At 40.0% G+C, this 25463-nt stretch overlaps 1 protein-coding gene across 4 annotated transcripts in view; it reads right to left on the reverse strand.

The window, feature by feature from the left end:
* LOC134204858 (sodium-coupled monocarboxylate transporter 1-like) overlaps nucleotides 1-25463 on the reverse strand; it is a 103353-nt gene that overhangs the window by 51241 nt on the left and 26649 nt on the right. Inside the window, exon 1 of one of the 4 annotated variants that reach the window (XM_062679664.1) lies at nucleotides 24748-25032. The exons of the other annotated variants lie outside the window; for them this stretch is intronic. The gene's annotated coding sequence lies outside the window, so the exon portion shown is untranslated. Of the gene's footprint in view, nucleotides 1-24747; nucleotides 25033-25463 lie in introns of those variants that run through there. 4 annotated transcript variants of the gene reach the window in all.

The following is a 25463-nucleotide window of genomic DNA, read 5'->3' on the forward strand; positions in this document are numbered from 1 at the left end:
TAGGTTGAACGGATACGATGACGAATTCGTTCGTAAAATCCTCAAAAAACACGAAAGGAAAAAGCACCGTCAGAACGCCACTAAACTTCAGCCCGAAAAGGAAGAGGTTAGAAGAATTAGCTTACCCTTCTACCCGAAGGTGACAAACGCTGTTCAGGCTACCCTAAAGCAGCATGGTTTCCAGGCAGTCTATAAAAGTGGGAACACTTTGAAGGATCGTTTATGTGCTTTAAAAGATACGATTCCGAGGGAAGAAATGTCTGGCATATACGAAATCCCATGCCAAGACTGCCCTGCAGTGTATATTGGTCAAACACGCCGAAAACTGAAGGTTCGTTTAAAAGAACATAAGAACGCAGTTGACAACGACAGGTTCCATGACTCGAGCGTGGCAGCACACACTAGTGACCAGAACCACACTATAGATTGGAAGCAAGCCAAGCTAATAAAATGCGTTCGAAAGTATTCTCTACTTAACGCCTGGGAGTCCTTGTACATTGTCACCGCTGAATAGCCGCTAATGAAGCGCCAATATCATCATCCCTTTTCAACTTGACGAAGCAAAAAATAATGTAAAAGCCATCTCTTTTTGACGTGTACTGTGCCAAGTTTAAAAGTGTAATCGTCCCCATTTTTAACCAGTTGGACCACGTCTTGTAGATGGGCAACATCGAGCCCGAAACCGGTCGACAAAAAGGTAAATTTTAAAAATCCTTTTTCGTTTGTAAGAACCATAAGTGTTGTGTCCAGTCTCACATCGCGTTTTGTGTGTGAGAGGAGAGGATGCCTTCTTTAAATGGACGTGTTTGCCGGTATAAGGCACACCGAGGAAATTATGCCTTGTTTAAATGAACGCGTTTGCCCGGTATAAGGCAGACAGAGCAGATGATGCTTTCTTCAAATGGACGGGTTTGCCCGGTATAAGGCAGACAGAGGAAATGATACCAACTTTTAATGAACGTGCTTATACATCGATAAGGCACATAGAGGAAATGCTTCCTTTGTAAAAGGATCGTCTGCTCGATAGAAGGGGAATCGAGATGATGCCTTCTTTAAGTCAACGCAACTTCCCGAAGACAAACAAGATTTCCCTCTCTCACTCTCATACACAAACTCTCACTCACTCACTTCCTCTGTCTCACTAATTATTACTCATTCACCCACTCTCATTCATTCACCCACTTTTACTCACTTAACCACTCTTACTCACTCATCCACTTTTACTCATTCACTTCCTCTCAATCATTCGCTCTCTCTTTCTCGCTCACTCTTACTCACTCACTCTTACTCGTTTACTCTTACTCGCTCACTCACTAACTCTCACTCGCTCACTCACACACTCACTCTTACTCACTCACTGAATCACTCACTCACTCTTACTCACCCATTCACCCCCTCGTCGATTTTGAGATTTAGACTACGCTTCATCCAGACTCAGTTGCTTTTACTACAACGACCAAGGAACAACTTCCCCCTTGTTGCCCTAGTAGCCATGCTGACGTGGACCGCAATTGCCTCCAACTCTCTGCATTGTGCATGAAAACTATAGACACTATAGGTTCCATAGACGAGCGGAGACACGGTTGAGTCATTTCGATTTAGTGTGTTTTCCGTTTTTTCACAGTGTACCACGCGAATTTGACGTCACACGCTCTGTTGCTTGGATTGCAATTGTGACGTCATGCTCGTTTGGCTACACTAACTGACAGTTCGTTTGGCTACACTCGCCTTCGCCTCAGCTCGTCTATGGAATCTACAGTGTCTATAATGAAAACGTGCTGCATAATCTCCCCTGCCATTCAGGAATCTTGAAGAGTGCCATACGAAGTGGAACGGGATCTTACGGAGTAAGAATACTTAGTTCCATGCGGCATTCAAACAGTTTCAGTTCCAATTATTGTTCATTCATTTTTTTTATTTTTTTTATTGTTCATTCATATGAAATTTGAATAAACTTTTATTGAGGAACATTTTTTCATTGAAATGAAGTATTAACTTGAAATAATGACTAACCCGGGGTACTGGCTCATTCGGGGTAGTGTCCCATTAGGGGTAATGTTATTCGGGATAGTGACTCATTCGGAGTTGTGGCGTTCGGGGTATGGCCTTCGGGGTAATGGCATTATGGGTACTGGAATTATGGGTAGTGTCGTAGAGTCCACAAAAAACCATTCGTAAATACCAAAACATTGAAAACTTGAAGAGGATTTTCTAGTTTTGTATTGAAGGAAGATTTTCTCTAGCATGGGAACATGTCAGACATTTGAAATACAATAATTATTAGTGACCCTTCATCCAAATTACCTGATTTTTGTACATTTTGTGCTAACAACGCATGCATAAAAATAAGGCCAAAGAATACACTTAAAATCAAGCTTCAAGTGAATCTCTGAGATTACGATATCAAAGTTGCACTTGCAAGGAACGTTCAAGAATTCTACGAGAAATCATAGGAATCCGAGAAGTTTATTAGGATACTAAGGATACCTCTGAAACAATAGTAAAACGTTTGATCTCAATGATCTATCAATGCGAACAATGAACACAATGCGTAAGGCATTGAAGGAATCTGTGGAGGACGTTGGAGAGCAATCCAACATTCAGAAAATCGCATGGCGTAACAATACCTAGTGCTACTGTGATCAGTATGATCAGCTCATACAGTTCATTCACATTCCCGAGGTGTCAGGCAAGATGAATACACCACTAGGTGTTCCAATCTGCCAAATTCACGATTCAGCCATCTTGGATTTTAATATGGGAGAGCCAGCCGGTTTGCTTTCGTTTTGCACTGAAAATGAATTTTTCACCCCCGCCGTCTTCTCTTCCACAAACTTGACAGGTTGGAGCACCTACTACTGTATTCATCTTGGTGTCAGGCGTCCCGTGCCGAGGGGATGAATGACCTGAAACAATTAGCCAGGTCGTTAACGGACCCTGTGGAGGTTGCACAGAGTGAGGGCTGCTTCGGCGGCAAGCGTGTGGCAATGGGTGGTACCCACACACCCCCAAGTGGGAGCCGGGGGTATTACTCGTAATACCTCCACAGAGTGGGGGACCGAATGTATGGGTGAGCACACAAATAAGCCTCGCATGGTACGTATGGTCGGTAGTGTTAGAATGACTGAAGTCTTGTGAGGCCTGGCAGGAGTGTCGAAGGGTTGATGCTTCTGCGGCACCTCAGAAATTGGAGACGTGTAAGGTAAGTGGTGCCACTCCGTTGCAGGACGGGGTGACCACCACACTGATTGAGGATTATCTGGATTTCGAAACACCAACAGGGTGGTACTGCCTGCAAAGTACCTGTCCGAAACCCTGTTGGCAGTATCAAAGCACGGGTAGGTGAGTGTTAGGCACATTTATTCCATTGGTTTAATCACCGTTACTCAGTATGGAGTCCTTTTGTTGATTTTTCTCGGCGAACAAAAACTAAACACAATTATTTCTGCGTGACGTTTCGGTCTACTGCTTTGCCTCGACCATCTTCAGACGCATATTGATTACATCCTCGCAGCGATTACCACCTCGTTTTCTGCTGGGCGATCACTTACGGGGGCATATATCTCTGCGGCACCTCAGAATTAGGAGACATGAAACTCTCGCTATGACTTGCAGGAGTGTCGGGGGGTTGATGCTTCTGAGGCACCTGAGAAATAGGAGACATGAAAGGGTTTGCCTCGTAGCTGAGGTAGGAGCGGCATAGGAGTCACCAACCTAGGGTCACCTCCGGCTTGGTAGACAAGTGGTGCCACCCTGTTGCAGGACAGGGTGAACACCATACGGAATGAGGGCTGTTTATGTTGTGAGATGGCGGCATAAGGTACCTCCTGCAGGGTATCTGTAAGCGGCATAGGCAGGTGAGTGTTGGGGCACATGTGGTGCATGGGGAGTGCTAGGAGAGTTGAGGCGCATACGTGCACTTGTGTACGTCATGTAGGGCCCAATAGTCATCCCCCGAAGTATTGCTTAATTGCGGATTGCGGGCGGGGGGAATGACTGGAGAGAAAGGAGTTGGTTTTAGTGGGTCGGGAGTGGTGATCCCATTACCACACTACCTGGGTTTGCCTCCCAAGGTGTCTGGTTGCAGATTTCCATTACCTTCGTTAAAAAAAAATACGCTTGGAGAACGGCTCAGTGACTTCAAAGGACTTCATGATGATTAAGGTAATAATCAGCATTGTCAACGATTAGTAGAGAGAAAATGGGATGCAAATGCTCCAACTAAGGGAACAAGCTTTCATATAGGCCTGCCGAATCATATGTAGTTCTTCATAATCCGCAAGAAGGCATCCGTCGACAACTGTACAATCCAAAGCTCTGCTCCACCGTTTGACTACTAAAACTTTTCGGCCATTTCACACCCTCGGCAGCAGTTCCTGGTCCGTCCACTGTTGAATCTGTAGAAAAGGCTGTCAGCTGCCGTTGCCTTTATCCCTCTTAATGTCCATAGTCATGCAGCATCTAGCCCATACACCAACGATTGGTCGACACTCTGTCCTCCTAGATTAATTTCGTCCACTGGATAATTCTGAGAAATTTAGTAAATATGTTCTCACTGATAGAAAGGGTTGTTTGGAAAAACACATTCAACCGAAAGCCATTTAACCGAATGCCACTAGAATAACACGTTAGATCAAAAGCCATCTAGCAGAATTCCACGTTTGGCCGAAGATATCAGTTGGGCAAAAAAGACATACGGCAAAGCTGGTAAATTTATCGAATAGGTCATATGGAAGAAAAATCCGTTTGGCAGAAACGATCATTTGGTCGCAAATGTCGAATGGCCGAACATGTCATCTGGCTGAAATTTTCGTTTCAACGATTCGCCTTTTTTGTCCAAAAAAGTCGATTGCATGAATAGGTCATTTGGCCGAAAATGCCATTTGGTTGAAATGGTCGCTTGGGAGAAAGGGTCATTCAGCCGAAAATTTCATTCACCCATACGGATCGTCTGTATGTAAATATCATTCAATAAACGGGTAATTTGACCACAAATGTTGTTTTGCCGAACAAAAAAGTCAATGTGAAAGTGTAAAATAATTATTTATGAATGAAATTGAGAAGTAAGACAGAAGAAGTGAGAAACAAAAATGAGAAGCCAGGCATCTCTGTTCAAACTTCTCAATTCTCATTTCTCACTTCTCTCTTTGCTTTTCTTTTTTTTTTGCACATTGAGAAGTGAGAAGTGAGACGCCTCAATTCTCACTTCTCTCTTTTTTCCACTTCGCACTATTCACAGTGGGAAATAAGTAAGAAATAAGAAGTGGGAAGTGCGAACCGAGCCATCGCACTTCTAACTTCTCATTCCTCGTTTGTCACTTCTCACTGTGCACTTCTTATATCTTATTTCTAACTTCTCAATTACCATTTCCACATTCACTATTGTACAGCCAAACGACATTTTGGTGATATTTAGCAAACGAAATTCACGGTCACACGTTCCGTTCGTCCAAATGATTTTTGCGGCCATGTGTTATGTTCGACCCAACGAAATTTTCGGCCAAATGTCACTTTCTGCCAAATGACATTTTTCGGTTGAATAATCTATTCGGCCAAACGACGGATCGTTTGGCCAAAACCTATTCGCCGGAAAGCCATTTAGCCAAATGCCACTAGGCCGAACAAACCATTGGGCCGAAACCCTTCTGGCCGAAAGTCATTGGTCCGAAAAGGTCATTTGGCCGAAAGGGTCGTTCGGCCGAAAGGATCATTTGGTCGAAAGGGTCGTTTGACCGAAAGGTTCGTTTGACCGAAAGTGTATTTAGGCCGAAAAGGTCATTTGGCAGAAAGGGTCATTTGGTCAAAAGGGTCATTTGGCTGAAAGGGTAGTTTGGCCGAAAGGGTCACTAGGCCGAATAAGTCATTTGAAAAGTGGGTGGAAAGAGCGACGTCTAACTTCTCACTCCTCATCTCTGACTTCTCACTGTAAAAAATGAGAAGCGCGAAGTGACTAGTGAGACGTCTCACTATTCACTTTGTGCTTCTCACTTTCTATAGAAGAAAAATTAAGAAAGAGAACTGAGACGTCTCACGTTCTCATTTCTCACTGCTCACTGTAAAAAGTGAGATGCGCTAAGTGACTAGTGTTTCTCACTTTTACAGCGCAAAGTAAGAAGTGAGACGTCTCACTTCTCACTCTTCATTTATCACTTATCGCTGTAAAAAGTGAGAAGCGCGAAGTGGGTAATGAGACGTCTCACTACTTACTTCGTGCTTCACGCATTTTACAGCGAGAAGTAAGAACTGAGGAGTGAGGAGTGAGAGGTCTCACTTCTCCCTCCTCATTTAGCACTTCTTACTAGTGGAAGTGGGTAGTGAGACGTCTCACTACTTACTTCACACTTCTCACTTTTGATAGTGATAAGTGAGAAATGAGGAATAAGAATTGAAACGTCTCTTTTCTCACTCCTAATTTCTCACATTTCAAATAACCTAAATGTCCTATTCGCCCTAATGACCCTTTCGGCTTAATGACCCTTTCGGCCTAATGACCCTTTGTGCCAAAAAAACCCTTTCAAACAAATGACCCTTTCATCCAAATGAACCTCCCGGCCAAATGACTATTTCGGCCAAACGACCCTTTCGAACAAACTAATGTTTTTTTCGGCCAAATGGCACATTCGGCCATACAACTTTCGGCCTAGTGGCATTCAGCCGAATGGCATTCTGCCGAACATTATTCGGCCAAACGGCCCGTTCCCATTATTAAATATGAAATTTCCTTATAATGCCAAATTTTCATGAACAGTTAAAACAATTGCTAGAAAAAAAAACATATTAAAACTTTTAAAAGAATTATTTTCCATAAAGAAATCAAAAATTTTCATTGGAAAAAATACAAAATTTCCATATGTAAACCAATATTAGCAATAAGCAATAATAAAACTTTCCACAAAATACATATTTTTTCCACAAAAAAAATAAAAACTTCCCACAAAAAAATCAATAAAGAACAATAAAACAAATGAGATAATTTCCAGAAAAAAAGTAATAAAATTGAATTTTCATTTCCATGAACAATGAACGCTTTTTAAGCAGCAGTCATTTATGGGAAAAACTACAAGGGACAGCCCTTTGATTGGCTAAACGAAATGTAGACGTAGAATATGAAGCTTCTATAAAATGTGTGACCGAATCATGCAAATGTGTGACAAGAACATCCATCGTGTTGATTGGAAGCATTTAATAGTTGAAACCTCGACCAAAGCGCGAGTCTCTCGGCTCCCCAAGACTAACATTATTACATAAGAAACATGAAAAAATGTATGAAAAAATATGATTTCGGCTCCTTAACACACGGCAAATGCGCCTTTTAACCCTTATGTGAGTGACGGGGTACCCGGGTACCCATTCTGATATTGAAAGTTAAATAACTTTTTGTAGATGAGTTCAAATACTATGAAACTTTCTGACATCTCGTAGAATGTTGAGACGAAGCGATGGGCAAAGTTTGAGGTCCAGGTTGCGATTAGAGCGCTCATTAGGGGTCGAAAACTATTTATACTGTACGATGGAATTTACGAATTGACCATTTTTACGGATGTTCCGGATCTTCCAGGGGACCATCCAGTGGACACAATGGTCCGTATGTAGGTCGAAGCATTAATTCCATACTCAGAGTTCAGCAAAAAAAACCTTCTAAAAAGTCCCGTCGCTGTACGATGGAATTCACGAATTTACCATTTTTACGGATGTTCCGGATCTTCCAGGGGACCACCCAGTGGACACAAAGGCCGGAAGTGGGTTAAAGCATCAATTCCCTACTCAGGGTTCAGCAAAAAATTGTGCTCAAAAATACCGTCGCTGTACGATGGAATTTACGAATTTTACGGATGTTCCGGATCTTCCAGGAGACCACCCAGTGGACACACAGGCCGGAAGTGGGTCAAAGCATCAATTCCCTACTCAGGGTTCAGCCGAAAATGGTGCTAAAAAAATCCCGTCGCTGTACGATGGAATTTACGAATTGACCATTTTTACGGATGTTCCGGATCTTCCAGGGGACCACCCAGTGGACACAATGGTCCGTATGTAGGTCAAAGTATCGATTCCATACTCAGGGTTTGGCAGAAAATGGTTCTAAAAAAATCCCGTCGCATTACGATGGAATTTACGAATTGACTATTTTTACGGGTGTTCCGGATCTTCCAGAGGACCCGCCGGTGGCCTCTGAATTTACACAGTTCTCTAAAACCACACCCACACACAAGCGCATACATAGACACAGCGATACACACCAACATACACACATACAAACACCCACAGACACATAAATGCCCATTGTAAGGCGGTTGGGTACCCGGGTACCCCGTCACCCGTTTACGGTGGGAAAAATCGTCACTCACATAAGGGTTAAATAAACGATAGATTAAAATCGATTCCTACGAAAATTTCCAATCGATTGGTATTGTACCTCTGCATCTGCATATTGAAAACAGAAGAAGTATTTTACTACAAAACGACTCAGTTTTATTCCTTGTTTACATTTCAAAGTTTTATATTTATTTGTTGCTGCTACTCTGACTTCTTTATTGGCATTTTCCAATTTTGTACGGAAAAAGCCCTAATTTTTTGAAGAGAATTTTTATTTTAGTCGTTGTTACAGGCTTTATGAATGCGGTGAACCAATTTAAAACTATTCATTTGTCGACAGCTATTCCGAACATTCGATTTCAAGCGACTGCCTTCAATCATGTTGTTCATTCTATTAGGGCCTTCGATTACTTTGCGTTTTTCATCCATACAGAACGGTATCTATTTGAAAAAAAATGTTTATGAGCATGTTATGGGAGTTTTGCGGGAATTTGTTTTTTTTTACCGAATGCGCACACTCGTTGATGATTATATCAATGCTGACTCAGTAACAATAACAACAAAAATTAATATTCCATTCTCACGTAAAATTTGTGTTTTTCAAATAAACACAATCATGTTCTTCTCATCATACATCCCAACAAAGCTCTTTCCGGAATCCAGCTGCCCTAAAACAAACTGGCTGCGATGAGTGTCCCATCGCAGCGACATCCAGCTATCACAAACAAACCCAAATCTTCGTTTGTTACTGCATTGCTGGTACTTTGTGGCTTAAGTCCTTACGGAAGTGGCAATAAAACCAGCCGGCACTGTGTTTCACATGGTGATAAACTATCGCTCTGGAAAGCTCCCCGGTAAATATTGGCCACCCATTGTAAATAGCTACGACAAGTGGGGGTGCCACTTGCCTAATTTACGACTTCTGAGTACTTTTCCCACTGATGTCTGCGGCGACAGTCACAACTCTACCACACTATATTCAATCACCTAGGTACCTGAATGAACGCTGATAACGGGACGGCAGATACAGTGGCCGGCCTTCGGGAGGGAAGCTTGATTACTTGAAGCGATTCCAAAAGCACGTGTGAACGTGATTTGTATCTTATCAGATCGTTCGCACCATGAACTAATCGAGTGCTAATTGGCACTATAAATAGGAACGATTTCTGAAAGCGAAAGAATGGTTGGATATTTGGCGTGGTCACAGGCTTTTCATTTAGCACAGGAATTATCAAATTCGAGTAATTAGCACGAAATTTGATAGTTTTCAGCTGACAGTTTAAATTATACCATTGACATGGTATGGCTCGTGATATCTGCGTTCCAATTTCAAATAAATTAACAGGTTGGAAATCGAGGGATTAACCAAATATAACCGGTGTGTCGGCGGCGAAAGTGGTCACTGCGAATTTTCATTTCATATGTCATCGTCATGTTGAGTTTTAAGACCAGCGTTCAAAAATATGCATTTAAACAATGAATAATAAACGATATCACCTTTATTATTTTGCCTTTCATTTTAGTGTAAGGTGGTGCATATAATGAATCAAACAACGTTTTGTATTTAATCTGAGCCGATTTATTTCTCACATTTAACATTCAAAAATAATTTTCGTTACAAAGCCAAACCTTTTTGCCTTTTTCTGGATAGATTCGTCATAGATCCATAAAAGCTCGATTGTTGGTTAAACGAGACTAATTTTAGTTCGGTACTTTCCCCTAGTTTTCAATAGATGTAGAAACCGCTTACATGATGCTTCGTGATTATCCCTTTTTTACTCCACCTGCTTTTTCTACAATTAATCAAATGTCTGGATCAGGTTGGTGAGTCATAATAACTCATCATACTTTGCTGGGTACAACGGGCAGCAAGTGCACATCCGGTTGATTGATCCGGTTCCTCGAACATTAATAGAATTAAACTGCTCTGTTACGAAACTGTCTGCGATGCCACATTCTGGGATCATTGATACATTAACTTGACACGCGAACGATCAACTTATTATACACAACAGTTCAAAGAAAATCAATCAGTCGTTTGGAAAATCCCACAAAGGGCATTAATCGTCGCCTATCACCAGTTAAGGTGATTATACAATCAAGCCATGTGGTGAATTTCAAATTCACCACACGGTTTTCTACTCCTATTATCAAAAGTTCAAATCTAGCGTAATAATTTTCGTACAATGCTGAAATTAAAGTCGATTGTTTAGCATAAGTAAGCAAACGATCTACGAATGTTTCATCGCCATGGGCTTTGTGGTTCTCTCAATTCGTGCTCTTGAAAAATCACAAGAAAAAGCACGTGGTTTCCAAGATGGCCGATTTGTGGCTTTGTTGTATAACCACCTTAAGCACAGTTGCTGTTGTTTCCGTTATTATCTGTTGATGATCTTTCAACTTTAAAAGTATAGACATTAGTGTCGCAGGACTGGTGTTTAGCGTCAACAGAGCATCATTCTCTGGAGCGCCGCCTTTACTAATAATTTTAATCTCTTATTGAATTGTAATTAAATATTAAACCAATAACTCACTGTGTTAAATGGTTCAAAGGACATTGTTCTGATCAAACTTTTTCGAGTGGTGAAGCGCAAATCGTACAAAGAGGCACAAAACCCGAACAAAACTTACAAACAGCTGGGTCTCAGCCGTCTTTTGACCGACTTTCACGATTATGTTACGAATGTTCATCGTGTAGTAAATTTTCGAATGTCAAAGATATGCAATGTACTATGGAAATGTATAAAACTGTAGGAGCACGTTGTGTTGTGCTCAATGTTGGTAAAATCACTCATAAATCTAAATCAACGACCCCTCCCGTGCGAACGAAATCGTCTGTGATTTTCAAGGAATGCATCCCTTGTTGAGAGTGTCAAAACGCCCAAGGAAAACGATCAGAAACCCACTGAATCAAAGCCCAACCAACCATCCAAGTTTGCGACAATGTCATAAGAATGGGTGGTGCTACCCAGCAAGTCAAATGAGACTTTTATCAAAAAATCAGAAGGATTGTGTACAAGGTAGACGTTGAACAACGTAAGGCCATTGTTGCGATTGATCTTTTTGCCGACGCGACGCCAAGCGATTGCGTTTTGATCTTTGAAGAAATTTCTTCTCAGATCAGCTTTCTATTGTATATTCATGATTTTCCCCCTGATGAAGGCAACAACAATTTGCCGAAACGTTGGGATAGATCTTAAACGTTTGTTCAAAAAAACCCACAGACTAAAAAGCCAAAACCTCAAAAATACTCATTGTATAGAATGGTAGTTTTGCAAATAACCGATTTATTTTCAGTAATGCGCATTTCCGACCACCTAAGCCCCTACGACCTACGTAATACAGCGGAACGACGACAGAAACCGCAGAATTTTACAGATAGCCCATATATTTTCCGTTGACTAAAATAAAAACTCCAACAAAAAAAATCCATAAAAAAAATTAGGAAATTGCCTATAAAGAATCTCGCTTAACTTTTTGAAATGAACTGAGTATTTTTTCCATAAAATAATTTGAATATTGCAATCAAAAGACCAACATGAAAGCTTTTGATTTCAGTACTCAAATGAATTCAAGATTTTTGACGTAGGACTACGTCTGTGTTTTCTATATTGGGGTACACTTTACGATTGCAAATTCTCAGTTTGAACAAGATTTTCTATCTACTGTAACTACCCATCGGTGAACGTCACTCGGACAGATAGATGCCGAAAGATAATGTTTTGTAATATGAACAAACTTCGTCTTTTTCTTTTTCACTTCGTCAAATTTCTGTTGTCATTCCTCGCAATAATACGCATCTTAGATAAACAACATCTCATAACCAAGTTCAGAATCTTGCGAGAAAATTGCATAGAATTCTTAGAATTTGTCATCCTGCGAACGGTCCGTTGTCTGCGGCATCTCGATCGAAATGGCTCGCGCGTGCGCTCGAAATCAGCTTTCTTATATCTAATGAAGTAATGTCATTAGCCCCGTCCCTTCATTAATCGTTATGAGTGCACATTATATTTACACCCATATCAGATCACAAAGGGGCGGGGCTTACGGGCTTAATCTATTGAATACAAGAAAGCTGTTTTACGAGCGCGCGAGCCATTTTGATCGGGATTCCACAAAGAGCGGTTTGACATTCGATGCAGCGGAGCGGACACATTAGCACGAAGGCGTGGGTGGCAGTGGCAATGTTGAAAATTTATTCAAAAGTTTGGAGGCTCAGCGATCGGACAGTTTCAACGCAAGGCGCCGACAAGCGTTTGAATGCAGTTAGTTATTGGAAAGGCGCATTGGGAAAAGAAAAATGGTTCTTCTCAGGACCAATATTTTATGGAAAGTTTCGGTTGCATTGGGTTTGGCGGGGTAGCTTGGTTGTTGTTAATGATTCCATTCATTAAAAGTTACTGCATCATCATCTCCCTCCGACGCGCTATCAAATTCGCTATTTACGATCGAGTTTTGCACTTTGAAGAAAGATTATTTCCGATAGTCGAATCAACCTTCTTTTGTACAAAATGGTGGCTTTTGTATAAAATCAATGAAGACGCCACCTCAGTGGAAACTATCTCTAGCAACCACCCATCAGTGAACGTCGCTCGGGCAAATAGATGCCAAGAGATAATGTTTTGTTAAATGAATAAACTTCGTCTTGAGTCAAATTTCTGTTGTTATTCCTCGCAACAATACGCATCTTAGATAACCAACATCTCATAACAAAATTCAGAATCTTGCGAGAATATTTCATAGGATTTTCAGAATTTGTCATTCTCGGAACGGCCCATTGTCTGTGGAATCCCGATCAAAATGGCTCGCGCGCATCGATAACCAGCTTTCTTATATTTAATGAAGTATTTCCATTAGCCCCGCCCCTTCGTTAATCATTATGAGTGCACATTATATTTACAATCAGACCACAAAGGGGCGGAGCTAACGGGCTTAATTTATTGAATACAAGTAAGCTGCTTTCCAGCGCGCGCGAGCCATTTTGATCGGGATTTCGCAGAGAGCGGTTGAACAATATTTTACGCAGAGCGGACGCAGCGGAGCGAACACGAAGGCGCTATGGTAGCATTTTCAAAGAAAAATCATCGAATTGATGGTGGAAGTCTGCGTTGGTGGTCGTCATTCAACCTTAACAAACCAGCATTTTATGTGAATAAAGGGTTGATTACAAAAATAACGTCTGCTGCGATCCCGCGCGATGCAGTGGCGATGCTGAATTTTTTTCCAAATGGTGGCGTCTTAGCGAAAACTCATCGAGTGGTCGTCGAACAATAACAGCATGAAGTGAAATTCTAACCCTAACGCTTCGACAAGCATTGGGTTGCAGTTAGTTATTGGGTTGCAGGTGCATTGGGGACATAAAATTGGTCCTTCTCAGGACCAGCATCTACTGAAAAGAAAGGGTTGATTGCAAAATGGACTGTTTCGGTGGAATCGGCGTTTGGCGTGATAGTTCGGTTGCTGTGAGCGATTCCATTCATTCGAACAAATTTGTTGCGTTTTCACTCACCGACGCGCGCTTATGATTCTGCTATCGAAGGGTAACTTTCTGTCAACGCCAAACTATTAATTTTGGACTTTGATGAACATTCTTGCATCCCGGATTAAACTACCCTTGTGTAAAATAATGGTACTGTAAAGAACCGATATTTTTCCAATAATGGAGCTTTTCAATCCTCAACTACAACAAAACATAATCAAAATCTTGTGAGGAAATTCCATTTGACTGCTACTGACGCCATCCATTTGAACAAACTCATTGCATCATCTCCCAACGACGCGCGCTTGTGGTTGTGCTACCAAAGGGCAACTTTCTGTCGTCGCCAAACGATGGTAACCCGGAAAAAATCGATATCATTTCTAATGACTAACGAAACAAAACCAAAGAATCTTGCCAGAAAATTTCACTTTCCGTCGACGACGGCCAAATCGATGAATCGATGACCTTAGTGAAAAATGTCGTTTAGCTGCCTTAGTTTTTCAAATGGCGCATTATTAAAAACAACAAACCTTTCCAAAATCGTCATTGTCGTTTAAACAGCCGAACAGTCTGTTTGTCTGGGTAAACAATTTTCCTAACGGTCAAAACCTCTTCTTGGATAAATAGTTTAAGTCCTGAAAAGGACTGTTTGTAATTTATTCTTGAAGTCCCGCTCACTTTGCCACCAGCGCTATAGAAAAAGATGCATGTACGCTTCCATCGCGGGCGGAAGTCGAACGTTGTAAATTAATATATTTGTGTTTGGTTTCGCGCCACCTCCGATTCTGCTTATTTTTCCTTTATTCCGGACATTTTTGAGCATAATGTCTTCTAGGATTCTGATGATATCCATTGAAAGATAGACGAATGGCTTCAGTGGCGATGCGGCCCATGAGTCGTTCCTTTTCCACGGCTGGTTCATCCAACTAGGAGCTACTTTCAGTTTCTTGATTCGGTTGACCTCCGAGCAGTTTGCACAATGCTAATAAATTGACACAAATTATGATGAAAAATACCCTCCATTTCGTATAGCTACGTAGTCCTACGTCACCTTTGCGTACAACCCGATTGGGCTGCACCTTTGAGTTTTTATAGGGACACGGCAGGTATTTCCGTCCATCCGTATCAAATCGTATGCTCAGGTGAAACGTTCGACTATAGTGGAGCACATGGACCTTGCTTGAGTTTCATTCGTCCTCTACGACGATGGACGGAAATACCTGCCGTGTCCCTATAAAAAACTCAAAGGTGCAGCCCAATCGGGTTGTACGCAAAGGTGACGTAGGACTACGTAGCGGCAACAAAGTGTCTCTTTTATTCGTTTTCGAGACTATGACGAAGAGACGAAAATGCCTGCCTTAACCCTATATCTCCTTTTGAAAAGATAAAGGAGAAATCAGGGTATAAGCAATAAATAAATATAATGTTTCCGCAAATAATGCAAAATTTTCATAAACAGGCACTTTTAAAACCAAAAATTGCAATTGTAAAAGAAAAAGTTTCCATAAAGAAATCAAAATGTTCCACAGTCGAATACAATGTTCGGTTAAATAGTAAAATTGTAGAATAAATCGAATTGTATTATCAAAAGCGTCCATTTCTATTTGGTGATGATCTTCGAACATCGAACGAGAATGCGTGTATGCTGACCTGAACGTTTACTATATTGCGTGGGCATCACTAACGCTACATGTTCGGAATAATGAGAAATATAGGTTTTCTGACACGAATTACTCAGTTTGTTAACGATTGCGATAGCGGACCTATCGCTGACATCACCGGTAGCAGACCAGCCAGGAGGCTGAGGAGGTAGCCACGCTCCGATGGTGAGCAAGCTGGTGGGACCGCCCTCTGCCATCGGACCGTCGGTAAGTCTGCTATAATTTCTTACCCTGACAGATTCCAATTCGTCACGACAATGACACAGACGGTGGGATGAGAATGTCACATCAATAAATGCGCGTTGTTTTTTTTTTCTCAGAGAGAGGATTCCGAAAATTTATGAAGGTGCAAGAGGACTGAAAAGATGCAAATTGTAGATGGAGCAAGAGAACTCCAAGAAACATGATGCCGGAGCGAAAGCGCTCCGAAGAATTGGAATTGATGAAGGAGCAAGACGACTCCAAAGTTTTGAAATTATTAAAGGAGCAAAAGGACTCCAAGAGATAGAAGATTTAAGACTATTGAGGGAGCAATAGGACTCTAAAATTTCAAATTGTAAAAGGAGCTAGAGGACTCCAAGAGATGGAATTTATGCGGGAGCAAGAAGAGAGTTTTGTAATTATTGAAGGAGCATGAGGACACCAAGAAGTAAAAATTGATGCCGGATCAAGAAGACTTCGAAGAATTAAAACTTTTTGCCGAAGCGAGTATGATGCCGGAGCAAGAGAACTCCGAAATTAAAATTTGCTTAGAACATTGTGTAGCACGACTTTTAGTTTTAAATGGTCTTTAAAAGAAATAGATTTGAGGTTTTAAGATTAATGTCAAAAACAGAAAAAAAAAACACCGAAGCGCTAAAGACTTGATAATTCAAAAACTATCACACTTAAAATAAATCGCAGTTTTATGTGAAATTTCATCGAAATCTCAATACAGCAGAACTGTTCGGTGAATAATTTTTCAGATTTTCGGTGGTTTTGACAGTTGAACAAAGGAAAAATCACAGAAAATTGGGTAAAATAATTACCGAACAATTCTGGTGTTGAGAGTTCGGTGAATTGAAGTAAAATTCATCGAAATCTGTGACATTAGAATAACTGAAAGCCGCTCAAGCGATAGTTTATCCTCGATTTGATAAACCATTGATATACAAACATGCAAGATTTATAATTGTATATTGAAAAATCACTTTTAGTTATTACCAAGATTGAAGATAATAAATAGTTAAATGAAAATATTGAGAGTATTGGTGAGGGAGATTATAGTATATCATCGGAAAGCCAAATATTCTACCAAGATCGATTATATACGATAAAACGGATTCACTCGCAAGACTAAGTTCAAGTGTCCAGTTCACCAGTTAGAGAACCTTTCTGCGACGTTTCCAAATGTTTTATACAAATGGAGATTAATAAATGGGAGCATTATACGATACAGTCGAGTTGGATAGCTAATGATATCTGCCGCTTTTATGACTGTGAGTTGGAGACCTCTCAAGATGTGCGTGTGATTGTTCAGCACTATTCGTATGACGAAGGAAGTGCTTTGAGAAAGGGTATATTAAGTCCTGCCAATATCTGGACAGCAAACCCTAATTTGGTAGTGAACTTTATGGAACGGTACTATCAGATTGGAATTCTTCATATGAGCAGAGAATGGCGGTAGCCCCAAATGGTAATTCGCTGATCTGAGTAGTTGCAACACTTATAAATGGGTATACTACAATAGATCAAGTAAATGGTCGCAGTGGTTAAAATCTCAACAAAAAATATTATGTGCAATCATAACGCTCACCAAAGGGGCGAGGCTACAGGGTCTACTTTATTTGCCAGCATCGGCATCGCCGGTTTTGCTGCAGGAAATTTTATTCCTACCGATGTGGCGTGCGGTCGTCTTCAACATCAGCACCACTCAAGTGTGCTGTTTCGCTACGATGGCGTATGTGGCGGTCATGGCAGCAGCGGTAGCGTCTGAAGTACCAACGATTGTAAATCATCAGTGGAAGCAGCTATGAAGCCACAGTTTTTCTTGAAAATTCAAACTATTGAGTGGTTACTGATAGTGATTCGAAAGGCGCATTATTGTAAATTAGTCGGTTCTTTTCAGGACCATCATTCTATACAAAAGATGGTTGAGCCGAGACATATTTTATTCAAAGTGAAAATCATAATCGTTTGCGACGGCACAAAGTTGCCGTTGTTAGTAGAATCACGACCGCACGGAGGGAGAAAAATTGTTCACTTGAATGGCATCATTAGCAATCAAGTCATATTTTCTCCTAAAATTCTGATTTTGGTTTTGCTGCTGCCTAGAGAATATTTCACTTGGTTGCCACTGACGTCATCCATGCGAATTTGTTGTTGTTTGCTGCGGCTCCCTTTGACGCGCGCCTACGATTCTGCCGCCATCTATGCACATTAATTTTTGCAACGTCTTCTTCCCCGCGCTGTTTTTTTTTATTATTTATTTATTATGGCTCAGATGTTTTCTAAAAACTTCACGGAGCCGAATTATATTATTATAAATTAATTGTTCAGGCGAGAGCTTTTTCGCCTAGGAGCGTGATCCCTAGATTCCAATGAAGCGAATTGGACCCGATGCTGGTTCTCTTCTAACTTTCGTGTCTTCTCTTTCATAACGACTTTAAAATCATTCACCAGCTATGAGCAGTTTGGGATTCTGGATGAAAATCGTCAATATCAGCTCAGCTCCTGTTTTTCGGAATCTTCCTCCTGTTGTATCCGGGCCTCCTGTTTATCAGTATGATCTCCAATATTTTCTTAATCTTTTTCAATAATTTCTTCCGCAATTGTTTCTTCAGCCTCTGGATTTTTTTCTGATGTATCCATAGTCCTAGTTTCCCTAACAGCCGTATTTCTGTTTTTCCTTTTGGGACAAGAGTTCCTACGGTGTCCGGTAGCGTGACACAAAAACATTTGTCCTTTGAGTCGTCCTACCTTCGCAGTTCGGTTTTTGACCACAATCGAAGGTGGTTTTACCTCATTGACATCCATATACATGCCCCTAACTCCAGTAAAAACGTAATCCAAGCCTAGATTTGGAAGGAACCTTTCACGGATCATGCGTGTCACAACACGTAGCCAATCGTCACCGGAAATTTCTGACGGGAGGTCGAAAACCAGGACATCATGCACACTTCCACTGCCTTTCCATTAGCTTTCTGGGCTCGGCATTCTTCTGTAACGATTCAACCATTGCTTCTTCCGATTTATATATGATACAAATGCATTTCCAACCATTAGCTGCAACGATGCTGGGTCATTAGGCCGAAGGTCACTAGGCCGAATGGTCACTAGGCCGAACGGTCATTAGGCCGAATGGCCATTAGGCCGAATGAGAGCTGAGGAGTGAGAAGTGAGTAGTGCGCAATGAGGAAGAAGTAGAAAGGAAGAAGGAAAATGGAGGAAGAAGTAAAAAGTAAGAAGGAAGAAGGAAGAAGGAAGAAGATGAAGGAAGAAGGAAGAAGAAGAAAGAAGGAAAAAGGAAAAAGGAAGATGGAAGAAGGAAGAAGGCAGAAGGAAGAAGAAATAAGAAAGAATTTATTTATTTATTTATTGTCGTCAATCATAATTGTAGACCTATTTACATTTGTATTCTTAATTATTCTAAATAACATTAAATAATGTTGATACTGTTTAAACTTATTGTAAAGTGTCATTAGCTTATAATACGAGAGAAGATCTGTTTCAGCTGTGTTTTGGACATCGATAAGTCAATAGTGTCACAATGTTTATTATAAGTGATCATCATTTGATTCATTGGGCCATTTTTTGCATAGTTTGTTCGATGATAATTTACGGAGAATATTTGACGATATCGTAAAGATCGTAATGGAACATAAAAATTAAGTTTTGATAATAGCTCCGTTGAGTCAATTCTGTTTGAAACAATATTGTTTATAAAAGTTACCATTGCTGAATCTCGACGCACTTTCAGTGAATGAATATTGATGAGCTTACAACGAGCTACATATGGTGGCAATGGAAATTCGGTCCACCCTAACTTTCGTAGTGCATATAATAAAAATTGTTTTTGAACTGACTCAATTCTGTTGGCATGAATAGCTGAAAATGGGGACCAAACTATGCTGCAATATTCTAAGATTGGCCTTACATAAGCTGTATATAGTGTTTTTATTGTGTATGGGTCCTGGAAATTGTAACAGAATCGTTTTATAAAACCTAACATGTTGTTGGATTTGCTCACAATTAAGTTATAATGATCGATGAAAGTTAGTTTTGAATCCAATATTACTCCCAAATCTCTTACTCTATTGCTTCTTACTACGTTCTGATCATCAAAACTAATATTTGCGCTGAGTATGTTTCATTTTCTGCTGAAGGTTATTGAGTTGCATTTTTTTATATTCAACTGTAGAAGAGTTTTTTTACACCATGTATGGAATACCAATATTTCGTCTTTGAATGTATCGATATCCTCGACAGTTTTGATTTTTAGGAAAAGTTTCATGTCATCTGCATAAATTAAGACATTCAATTTATGAAGCACAAGATGGAGGTCATTTACAAATAAAATAAAAAGTAACGGACCTAAATGAGATCCTTGAGGAACTCCAGAAGAGGCTTGTATTGGGGTTGATAATTTTCCTTTGAATCTTACAATTTGAACCCGACTTGTTAGATACGATTCAAGCCAATGAAGAAGTTTTGGTTGAATTCCATCTTCTGCAGTTTGAACAAAAGCATGGGTAAATCAACGCGATCAAAAGCTTTGCTAAAATCTGTGTACAAGGCTTCTACATGGTGACCACTATCCATTGCATCCAAACGAATTGCATTGCAAAATTAACGAATTCTGTTAGATTTGTGGCTGTCGAACGACCTTTAAAGAAACCGTGTTGCTTAGATGTGATTCGATTTTAATTTGAACAAATATTTTTCATTAACAATTGCTTCGAACAATTTCGGTATGCAAGATATAAGAGCAATACCACGATAGTTACGAACATTGGATTTTATACCAGATTTAAAAATTGGAATTAAAATTATTTTTCCATATTAACGGAAAACATCCTGATTCCAGTGACATGCTGAAAATCCAGAATAATGGAGCAGTAAGTTCAATTGCTAGAGTCTTAATAAACACTGGAGGTATTCCATCGGGTCCGGAGCTCTTAGACCCATCTAGATGTTTCAGGGCATCACAAACTTAGTGTACATTCAGATGGTTGACGCCAACCTCATTCGAAAACTCAGGATAAAAAGGCAGGATAAAAAAGGCAGGAGGAAGAAGGATGAGAGAAGAGAAGACGGAAGAAAACAGAAGAAAGAAGGAAAACGGGAGAAAACGGAAGAAAGAAGAAATAATAAAGAAGGTAGAAGGAAGGAAGAAGAAGGAAGAAGGAAGAAGGAAGAAGGAAGAAGAAAGAAGGAAGAAGGAAGAAGGAAGAAGGAAGAAGGAAGAAGGAAGAAGAAAGAAGGAAGAAGGAAGAAGGAAGGAGGAAGAAGGAAGAATGAAGAAGAAAGAAGGAAGAAGGAAGAAGGAAAAAGAAGGAAAAAGGAAGAAGGAAGGAGGAAGAAGGAAGAAGGAAGGAGGAAGAAGGAAGAAGAAAGAAAGAAGAATAAAGAAGGAAGGAGGAAGAAGGAAGAAGGCAGAAGAAAGAAGGAAGGAGGAAAAAGGAAGAAGGAAGAAGGAAGGTGGAAGAAGGAAGAAGGAAGAAGGAAGAAGGAAGAAAGAAGAAATAATAAAGAAGGTAGAAGGAAGAAGGAAGAAATAATAAAGAGGAAGTATTATTCCTTATTAAGAAGGTAGAAGGAAGAAGGAAGAAGGAAGAAGGAAGAAGGAAGAAGGAAGAAGGAAGAAGGAAGAAGGAAGAAGGAAGAAGGAAGAAGGAATAATAAAGATGGAAGAAGGAAGAAGGAAGAGGGAAGAAGGAAGAAGGAAGAAGGAAGAAGGAAGAAAGTAGAAGGTAGAAGGAAGAAGGAAGAAGGAAGAAGGAAGAAGGAAGAAAGAAGTAAGAAGAAGGAAGAAGGAAGAAAGAAGAAGGAAGAAGTGAAAAGTAAGAAGGAAAAAGGAAGATGAAAGAAGTAGGAAAAATGAAGAAGGAAGAAAGAAGAAGGAAAAAGGAAGAAGAAAGAAGGAAAAAGAAGAAGGAAGAAGGAAAAAGGAAGAAGAAAGAAGGAAAAAGGAAGAAGGAAGAAAAGGAAGAGGGAAGAATAAAGAAGGAAGAAAGAAGAAAGAAGATGCAAGAAGGGAGAAGGAAGAAGGGGTAAGGTGAAGAAAGAAGAAAGAAGATGCAAGAAGGGGTAAGGTGAAGAAAGAACTTCTCATTTTGCACTTCTTGCTTCTTTTTGCTAATTCGGCCTAATGGCCATTCGGCCTAATGACCATTCGGCCTAATGGCCATTCGGCCTAATGACCTTCGGCCAAATGGCCTTCGGCCTAATGGCCTGACACCAGCTGCAACAACACCAGAACCAGAGCCATGCGAGAAACTTTCACTGGAATGTTACTGACGCTGACGACAACCACTTGATAGTTGGCCGCAGAAACGCTGCAAATGCAGGAACCACCGTCATCGATGCTGGGACCGCTACCGACGCCATTGCTCTGTCCGCTCACCGTGGATTCTTGAACGCGAGCGCAAAACACGGGTCTTTTTCGGAATCAGAGAAAATGAAACGGTGGGCCAAAAGTCGGTGGCTTACATCGTTCTGATGCCCGTGTTCGGAAAGCATGAACGGGATTTGTTGGTTCTACAAATTTGACTAGTTTATCGTCAATAATCTAAAGTTTCAATGACATTAAGAAATTGCTGGAGAGTTTCCGAGTTGATTGATATATAAATCTTCAAAATTCATCGAAATATAAAAGCGCTATTAACGATCAAAATCCTACATGACTTCGTGACGGACCTGAACTGATAGTCTCTGAATTCGTTACTGCTTCGTGTGATTCTGTTGGTAACGATTTAATTCCGCTCAATGTTACTCTCAAATACATTGAAAACATCTTTAATTATTGTATTACTTCCTCAGATTTACCCCTTGATTGCAAAATCGCAAAAGTAATTCCAATAGGTAAGACTGATCACCCTGTTACTGAAAAAGACTATCGTCCAATAAGTATTCTTTGTGCACTTTCAAAAATATTCGAATCATTACTCTCTAAGCAACTAAATGAGTATTTGACACACAACGATCTGTTATGTACTTTCCAGTCTGAATATCGGAAATCATGCAGCACTGTGACTGCTCTTATAAAAATTGAAAACGACATTAGAGAAGCATTAGACAACAATATGGTCACTTTATTGGCTCTTCTGGATTTCAGTAAAGCATTCGATTCTATTGATCATAGACAGTTGTGTAACAAGTTGAAGTATAATTTCTACTTAGACCAAAATTCTATAAATTAATTAAGTCATATCTATCCGACCGAATGCAATACGTTGGTTTCAACAACCAACGATCCGAACTGATTGCTGTCCTACGTGGGGTCCCACAAGGTTTAATTCTTTAAATCTGTCATATTGTAGATTTCATTTATATGCAGACGACTGTCAATTATACATATCAGGAGTGCCTGATACAATATCTGAAATGGTAAATCGAATTAATTATGACATTCAGAGTATCTTGCTATGGTGCGAGAATAACGGACTGATACTCAACGGAGAAAAAACTCAAACGATTATTTTTCACACTAAACGTGCCGTTCTTGTTAATGTGCCATCAATAAGAGTTGGTAACGATATCATTGAATATTGTCTAATGTAGTCAGAAATCTTGGGTTAATGATGGATTCTAACTTAAAATGGACATCCCAGGTTAATGCCGTTTGCAGTAAAATTTATAATGCCTTACATTCGCTTGTCTTACTGAGACATTGTACTCCCCAACATATCCGGGTTCAATTGGTTAGGTCTCTCTTAGTTCCATTGTTTGATTATGGAGATATTTTGTTTGGCCTTGTAACTAAGAAAAATTCAAGAAAACTTAATCAGATGTTCAATGCAGTCACCAGATATGCATTTAATCTGAAAAAGTTCGACCATATATCTAATTATAAAAAGGCAATACTTGGATGTGATTTTACAAGTCATTTAAAGCTTAGAATCTGTATCCAAACATTCAAAATTATAAACGACCCTAAAATTTACCTTGGAGATTTCTTCAGACATGCGCGCACTTCAAGAAGTTCATTACTCATCGTTCCTAGATGCCTTTCAAATAGTTTAAAACAATCTTATCGTTTACGAGCCATACAAATTTGGAATGATCTACCTCGAAATCAAAGGAGTGAAAGAAGTTTTTCTACTTTTAAAAGAAATTTGAATAATTTATTTAGTGTATAGTCATTGGTATTAGATGTTGCATAGTAGCATAAGCTTTGAAAATCAGTAGGTGATTATTTGTGTTACTATATGGAGTTTGTTAATAAATAAAAATTAAAAAAAAAATTAAGTTAAATTAAACTTTGAATTTTGATTTGACACCCAGTACCTTCGGATAAGACGTTGTCCAACGTCAAAAAGCCGCCGACCTAAAGTGGCCTGAGACTACACAGCAAATAGTTTTGAATATTCAACGACGTGTAAAATTGCAGCTGAACCCATCAAACGAATTAACATTCAACATTCAATTAAATTTAACTGAATTTATCAGCAAGCACCGTTTAACTTTATTTCGATTTAACTGAACAGTAAGATCGATTGAATATTCACAGCATATTTTTACGATTGAAATCACAACATATGGTCACGACTGGGACCAGATGCGACTAACAAGCGGCTTCACTATTCTACGAAGCACAACATTTTTGACGAGAAAATTACAAAAACTTTGCAAACAGTGAGCTTGACTTGCAGTTAGTGGCATAGGTATCTGTTACAAAAATCGAAGAAGAAAGGAAACGAACCCAAAACATCGGACACAAAAAGAAACAGGAAACGATTGATCCCCTATCCATCAGAGTAAACTGGCAACGGAAGTGATTGAGGAGTTAAATCGAGGTAAGAACGGGTCACTGTTTCAATAACTTCGAACTGTAGGGTAGATATGTTTTTGAATGATATTGTTATCCGGCTATCATTGATTGCGATGACACTATATATGTATACGAGCCCGGAGAAGCGTCCGAAACCCAACATTTTTCACTTAACGCTAAATAGGACTATTGTACATTATAAATTGATGTACCACTGGCGTACTACATATCATGTTACAAAAAACTCAGAATTGTGCTGAACTGAACTGAACAAAAATTAAGACATTCCAGATTACTATTTCGCTAGAATGTTCCACACTAACCTTGCAAAGCTGCTCCAAACCACTTCAATCCACTTGAAAGATTTGGAATATTCAACACTTAATGGAATTGTTATTCTGCGCACAAATATCGAACCGACGCCACTTCAGATATTGCTCCACCAGACACTTGTTTTGCGTAAGAACAAAGCAAACCAAAAGCTTGGATTGCACTGCACTTTTCTTCTTAATAGCTTAATAGACCGCAGACCGCGCCCCGCACACCTGATAAAACACAAATATTTTCACTTTCAAACTCGTCAACCAAGTGCGCAAACAATTAATCCAATCGCGCGTCAACTGTGTCTACCGGCGTTTTTCGAATTATACGTATGGGACTTTGCCTTCGATCATTTATATACCAACCTAGACCATTCCCGATTCTTGAGAGTCCCTTCTATCGCCAGGTAGTGTATCCCGTGGAAAAACTGACCCATTGACTGGAGCAGGGATGCACAACGTGTGCGACTGAGCGTACCACTTTTGCGTTTTAAAACTACTTCCACAAGTAGTGCAGAAAATTACTCTAATTCTAAGTTTGAGCTTCGATTTGTGAATGTATCGTAAAATTACGGATCGAACCGTTATTTGTAAGCACATTAAATATTCACCCTTGAAGATGTGAATAACTTGGTATACCGATTTACTCTGCCAGAGTTATCTTTTTCATACATTCGTGTTCTAGTCAGAATAATTCAGAAATTTATATCGAAGGTAAA

This window comes from Armigeres subalbatus, unplaced genomic scaffold (genome assembly GCF_024139115.2).
Source record: "Armigeres subalbatus isolate Guangzhou_Male unplaced genomic scaffold, GZ_Asu_2 Contig937, whole genome shotgun sequence".
NCBI lineage: Eukaryota > Metazoa > Arthropoda > Insecta > Diptera > Culicidae > Armigeres > Armigeres subalbatus.